This window comes from Sorex fumeus, unplaced genomic scaffold (assembly GCF_029834395.1).
Source record: "Sorex fumeus unplaced genomic scaffold, SorFum_2.1 ptg000081l, whole genome shotgun sequence".
NCBI classification, from domain to species: domain Eukaryota; kingdom Metazoa; phylum Chordata; class Mammalia; order Eulipotyphla; family Soricidae; genus Sorex; species Sorex fumeus.
In genome coordinates, this window is record NW_026606138.1 from 17,864,120 (window position 1) to 17,871,088 (window position 6,969).

General features: G+C 59.9%; 1 pseudogene; it reads right to left on the bottom strand.

The window, feature by feature from the left end:
- Nucleotides 1–5,326: 5,326 nt before the first annotated feature.
- On the bottom strand, nt 5,327–6,969 carry LOC130038907 (CAP-Gly domain-containing linker protein 1-like; annotated as a pseudogene).

A 6,969-nucleotide genomic window follows, 5' to 3' on the forward strand; every position in this document is an offset into this window, starting at 1 on the left:
CCAAAAAATGGGGTTCTAAAGGATTTGATTTGTGCTGCTCGACTGAAAATCAAAGCTGAGGCAAAGGCATAGACCCGACTGTCAGAACGAGAGAAAAACGCTCATCAAGAGCAGCCTCCAGCCCCAAGGAGCAGAGATGTGTCAGCCGGGCCCTGCCAGGTGCATGACCCCAGTATCCCTGTCTGATTCGGAGTCTCCAGCAGAAGTGGTCCCGGCGGGGTCGGCCAGGCCGCCCCGCATCCTTGCCTGCACCCTGCAAGCCTCCGGGACCTGCCCGGGCTTTACCTCCAGGTCGCCTTTGGTGATGGACTCCTCCTCGACTCGGAACTGGAGGTCTTCCACTTTCCTGTGGGGCAGAGGGAGACATTGTGAGGGGCGTCACTGCTGCCCCCCATGAGGGCCACCATCTTGTAGATGCGCCTGACCCAGCCCCCGGCTCCACACACAGGAGGGCTGAGAGAGTCGGGGAGGGCCAGAGCGAGAGTACAGCAGGCAGGGCGTTTGTCTTGCACGTGGCCGACCCGGGTTCAATTCCCAGCATACCACTATGGACCCCGGAGCAATGCCTGGAGTAATTCGTGAGTGCCCCTGCAGGAGGGGACAAGGCGGGACCTGATCTTCATTCTTCGGGCACATGGTTGCGGGGGCTGCAGCGGCGATGGCCAGGACTTCCGCTCCTTCTGCCCGGCCATCCCTGTTCCATCGCCCTGCTGCGGTCCAGCCGCAGGTTCTCTTGCCGCTTCCCCGCATCATCTGAGCTGCTGCCAAACGCCTCCTGACCGACGGGCCCAGCAGGGCCCAGGCTGTCCACTGCTGTTTTGCCTGCTGGGAGCTCTCGAGCCACCTGGTTCTGTCCGGAGAGCGGGATCATCCTTGCCTGTGCGTAAGGACCTGGCCGTGATTTCCCGATACACTTAAAGTATATCTGGTCCGATTAAATGCCCTCCCCAGGGCCAAAGAGTCTGTTGGGGGGGGGGGGAAGGTGCTTGCAGAGGTTCAAGATCCAGCACCATCAGGAGTGACCCCACCCCCCAAGCAGAGAGCCAGGAATAAGCCCTGAGCACCCCTGGGTGTGGCCCCAAAACCAAATAATAACTAAAATTTCTAGGAGCACACGAGCTCTCGGGCCAGCCATGTGCAGTGCTCCCGGGAACTGCAGTCAACTCGGATTTCAAGGGGTGGCTGGGAAGAGCTTGCCAGCCTTGGGGATCTAACACCAAGACCTAGGCTCAACCCCCCTCCACCGGGAGAAGCCCCAAAGCACCACGCCTGGAGTCCCTGAGCACTGCCAGGTGAACCCCAAAGAGCAAAAATAAAAACTAAGAAAGGCGGGCGGCGGTGTTCCCTGAGCCTCCTGGCCTGAGCGGGTGGGGCAGGCCAGACGCACGCGCTTCCTGGGCCCGAGACAGCTCCCTGAGGAAACCAGCACAGGAGCGATGGGCTTCTTTCAGCCAACTATGGAGACGAGACTGTGAGGTTCAGGCGCCGGAGCAGGGAGAAAGCAGCACCCCTAGCATGGGGGGAGGCGCGTGCTGAGGGGCTGGGCAAGGTCGGGGCCACGAGCTGAACTCAGGATGCTGATGCCAAAGCCTCTGCCCTGCGCGTGGTTTGTGAGGCCCCAGGCTCCATCCCAGCAAGGCCAGGCCTTCTGTGGGAGCCTGGTACCTCAGAAGAGCAACTCAGCCAACAGACGAACAGGGAGACCTCCACAGGGCACGCACGGACCCGTGTGCATGTATGTATGCGTGCATGTATGTTCCGGTGGGCATGTCTACACGCACCTGTGTGCATGCGCGCGTTGTGTTTATGCATGTATGTGCCTGTGTGTGTATACCCATAAGCCTGTGTATATACGGTATGCACTACGTGTACATGTATGAGTGACTGTGTGTATGAACGCTTGTGTGTGCACTTATGGAATTATGTTGTCGAGGTATACTTCCGTGAAGTCACACAGAATCTTTCTATATTCCTGTCATAGACGCTAACGGTGATGTTCAGTTTAGGAGTGAGCTCCACCCTGCATAAAGATATGCAAGGCAGGGGCCAAAGAGCTGGAGAGCGAAGCCCCAGCGCTGCCCAGGCTCAATCCCGGAGGCCCGCCAGGAATAATCCCGAGCACAGAGGTGGGTGAAAGCCCTGAGCTCTGCCAAGTGTGACCCCAAAACAGAACAAAACAAGATAGCGGGGGGAGGCTGGAGATACGTCTCAGGCGTAGGGCTCTTGCTTGGAGGTGGAAGGCACCGGCAAAACCCCAGCACTGCAAACGGCCCCTTGAAGCACTGTAGGGTATGGCCCACAGTCAAGCAGAAAAACAAAACCAAATTCCACAAATGGGCTGGCTCGCGAGGGAAGGAGAGGGGCTTCTGAGTCTGCTCCCCTCCTAAATGGTGAGGCGAAGGGAAGGAGGAGTCGGACGTGAGGATGCAGGTGGGGCAGGGAAACCTGGTGGTGGTCGAGCAAGACAGGACTGGCCCCAGGCCTGTGCCCACGGCGCGTGGCCTCCTGGCTCCCGTTCCCGTGTCATCTGTTTTGTATCTTCCGTTGCACACACACTAACTCCCTCCTCTTCCGCATCGAGGGTCAATGCACGGAGCAGAGGCAGCAGTAGGAAGCGCAGCCCCCAGCAAAGCCAGCCCCCCGGGACACCCTCTCCATCGTGGGCCCGTTTCCCTGTGGACAATATCTCAGGGCACCCTTGCATATTCAGACACACTTTAGTGTTTATGACTCAGATAGACGTGAGGGGAGAAGCCACGAGGCCCCAGCTTTGAATTGCGGCACCGCAATGGACAGAAGTCGAGGCCACTCTGCATGTGGACAGCGGTGCAGAGGGACAGGAGGGAGCAGGGAGAGACGGAGAGAGCAAAGAAGCAAGATGAAGGGCCAAGCGTTCCCCAGAGTCTCTGGGCCCTGCTCTGACCCTCAGGAGCCCCCTTCAGCTACCCCACTTCATCCCTAAGGTGGCCTGAGGCCGGAGAGGAGCCCTGAGCACCTGAGGAAAGGCCCATCCCTGCTCCTGTCACTGGTGGTGGCTGGGAAGCCACTCGCCTGCCACCCGGAGCTGCTCAGCCCACGTGCTCCTGCTCCTCCTCTCGCCCCTGGGGCTGTGGGAGTCTGTGGGGGCCCGAGCACCCCGCAGTGGTTGGGGGCTGCTTACTAGTCCTGTGCGGCCGGGTCTGCTGCTCTCAAATGAGGCCCCGGAGCTGACAGAGCTGAGCGAGGAGGCCGAAGGGCTGCGCTTCAGGCTGGCGGGGGTGGTGGCCATCACACGCCTCACGGCGGCCACCTTGCCCTGGGCCGGCGTCGTGGACAGGAAGCCGATCTTGGTGACTTTGTGAATGGGAGCAAACAAGCCATACTTGGGCTGACACTGGAAGTACCTGTGGACAACGAGGAGGGGGGGACAAAAACACCTTCGGCAAGAGACACAAGCGCCGACCCAGAAGTCCACTGAGTCCCACAGTCTCACACCCCCAAAAACGAACACGCTCCCACAGCCCCACATGCCCACACACTCACAGCCCAACAAACACACTCACACACGCACCCCAAACAACACACCCACACTCTCACACTCCCACCCCAACAAACACACTCACACTCACACCCCAACCAACACTCCCACATTTCCACAGCGCCACACTCACACTCACTCCCCAACAAACATCATACCTTCCACCAGCCCACACTCACACACACTCACAACCCAACAAACACACACACACCCCAACCAACACTCCCACACATAAACACCACAACCAAAACACACTTACACTCACACCCCAACCAACACTCCCACACTTCCACACTCTCACAGCCCAACAACCACACTCACACACCAACCAACACTCCCATACTCTCACACTCCCACCCCATCAAACACACACACTCACACCCCAACAGACACTCCCACATGTCCACAGCCCCACACTCACACACACTCACTCCCCAGAAACACACATACTCACACCCAAACCAACACACACTCACACTCACACCCCACCGACACTCCCACACCCACACACACTCACACCCCAACCAACACTCCCACACACCCACAGCCCCACAGTCACACACACGCACACCCCAACCAACACTTGCACGCTCTCAAACCAACACTGACACGCTCTCATTCCCCCACAAACACGCTCACACCCCCACCAACACTCTCATGCCCACGCCCCCACGAACACTCTCACAGCCCCACACTCACACGCTCACATACACACTCCCTCATACATTCTCACCCACACTTGCTCGCATGCCACCCACCCCCACCACGCAAACCAAGGGCGATTCCAAGCAGCCTCCCCGGCATCTGAAGGGCGACAGCAGACCCGGGGGGTTCCTGCGACCCGAGCAGAGCTACATGTGGGGGCCCCAGGCTGTACCCACATCCCTGCAGGGTCCCGAGTGCCACCGGATGTGGCCCTGCCTAAGAACCAAGTGAAGTGGCCTGCAGTCCCCTCAGCGCCTCCCGGGCACCGTGCATGGCCCCAGGCTATCTGGGGGGGCAGGGGGACCCACCTCGTTCCGGCCACGGCACCATTGTTCTTGCCCAGTGGCTTGTCCAGCTCTACGCCGCACCAATCCCCCTTGGCGAAGTCCGTCTCCCCGAGGAAGCGCACCACACCGGCCTCCATGCCTCCCACCTGCCGGAGGGATGGAGGGACGTGGGTCAGGCACCCTGGACTGCGCACAGCGCCCCCACCCCCGCAAACGAACATTCTGGCTTCAGAGTCGGGATTTCCTGAAGAAACCCCAAAGGTCAAAGTGCCATTTCCCCCCGCAACCCCTACAGGGTGAGCAGACGCTGCTGCTCAGTGTCCATGCAAGGCAGCGGCATTCACACCCACTCACTGTCACCGGTGGCCTGGCTGACCACACCCCCGGGAATCTCTGACCCATGCCAGCCACCTGGTGTGGCGAGGGGATCGCTGCCCCATGGGTGTGGGAGCGGAGCACTGGCAACCCCACCGCTGGAGAACAATTAAGCCAGAAACCAGCTAAAGGAAAATGACTGTTCTCGTGTCTTAGCAGAGTTCGATCTTCCAGTTCTCCTTCACTATGCCTTGGCTTGACGCTTGGCTCCCGGGACACAGAGCAAAACAGAATCACAGCGCTGGACACTGACAGGAATGCTGACAAACAGGGCTGGAGCACCGGGGGAAGGGCACTGGCTTTGTGTGCGACCACCCTGTGACGACCCAAGAAAAACATCGAAAACCAGAGAAATAGAACCGATTTCCAACTTTGTTCATTGGTTTGTTTTTGAGTCACAGTCAGAGTGCTCAGGGCTTACTCTTGGCTTGGTGCTCAGGGATCACTCCGGGATGTTCTTGGGTGACTGTACATGGGACCAAGACTTAAACCCCGGGTCAGAGGCGTGCAAAGCATGACCCCTCCCCACGGCATGACCCCTCCACCCTAGTTTGCTAAACTGGTAAAACTGGCAGCATCCCCGCACGCATCCATCACGCTGGAAACTGCAGGACCAGGCGTCCCGGCTGCTCGTGCTTCCACCCAAACCACGAGTCTGGAGGAGCTGATGAACCAGACAGGCGAATGGACAGCCACCCGTGACCGCTGCCCTCGGCACTCACCAGCACCTGGTCCCCGAGCTTCAGCTCCCGCTCCCCTTTCTTGAGGGAGCCGGCCTCAGAGAGGTTGGAGATGGACTCGCTGGCCGTCCTGGTCAGGCTGCTGATGTGAGGGGTGGCCGGTGACTCCTTCGCGGGGGACTGGGGCACCTTCGCGGTGCTGGCAGGGGCCGGGGAGGCCGACAGGGGCGGTGTGGCCCGGGCGGCAGGCGCTGGCTGCCAGCAGTTGGTCTCATCGTCGGCCTGCAATCTCCTACTCAGCTTGGACGGCCGGGTGAAGATGCCCTTCAGCGGCTCGCACTGGAAGTAGCGCACACCCGCCACCGAGCCGTCGTTCTTGCCGATGGGCTCGTCCAAGACGATCCCGGCTCACTGACCAGGGGCAAACTGGGTCTCCCCGAGGAACTGGATGAATCCAGGCTTGTTCCCGTTCACCCAGACTCGTTCCCCGACCTGGAAGTCGCCCACAAACTCCTCCTGCATCTCCGAGGAGGGGGCGCTGGGGTTTTTCTCCCCAGGCACGGTCTTCTCAACGGGAGCAGCCGCTGGAACAGCAGAAACGGTCAAAAGGGTCAGAAGGGACAGGATGGGCCTGTGCAGGTCCAGTTAAAGTGTGGTTGGGGGAGAGGGACACCCAGCAGTGCTCGGGGCCACTCCCAGCCAATGACGGGGGCTGCTTGTGGCGAAGCCTGGCCGGGCCAGCCGTGAAGCGGACGTGCTCACCTACCGCAGCATCCCAGGCTGCAGTCATACTTTGGACAGCTCAGGGGAAATCTTTGGATACACCCTGTGATACTACGGACCAAGCCAGGTGAAAGCTCGAACCCAGTGTCTTATTTCTGCTGTGTCCACTGGCCCAGCTTCTTTTTCTTTTGGGCGGGGAGCAACCCAGCCTATGCTCAGGGCCTATTTCTGGTTCTCCGTTCAGGGTTACTCATGGTGAGGTTGAGGGTGGAGAGTCACATGGGGTGCCAGTTGCCCTCCCCACTGTACTGTGGCTTTCGCCGGCAATGAGGCCCTCTAGTCCAGGTGAGTCCACCTCCCTAAGCCTGTCCCCAAGCCCGGGCGAGGGAGCTAGCAGTTAGGAGGGATCGTGTTGGTCGCCTCAGCTGTCACCGATTGCTGTGACACTAAACTCACAGAACGTGACACTCGTGTGTGAGAGCTGTCCCCAGAGCCACGAACATGTCTACAGCTCAGGGAGCCCTTCCCGGGCGAGGACTCGGGATGGGGTTCCCGGGTGGTAATGAGTCTCCCTTGGCCTGGGCTAAGCGCACTTACCAGCCGAGAGTGCCTTCAGGGCCCAGCTCCCATGCTTGAGGATCTTGGTGGGGGCCTTCAGCCCGCTGGGCCTCAGCAGACTCAT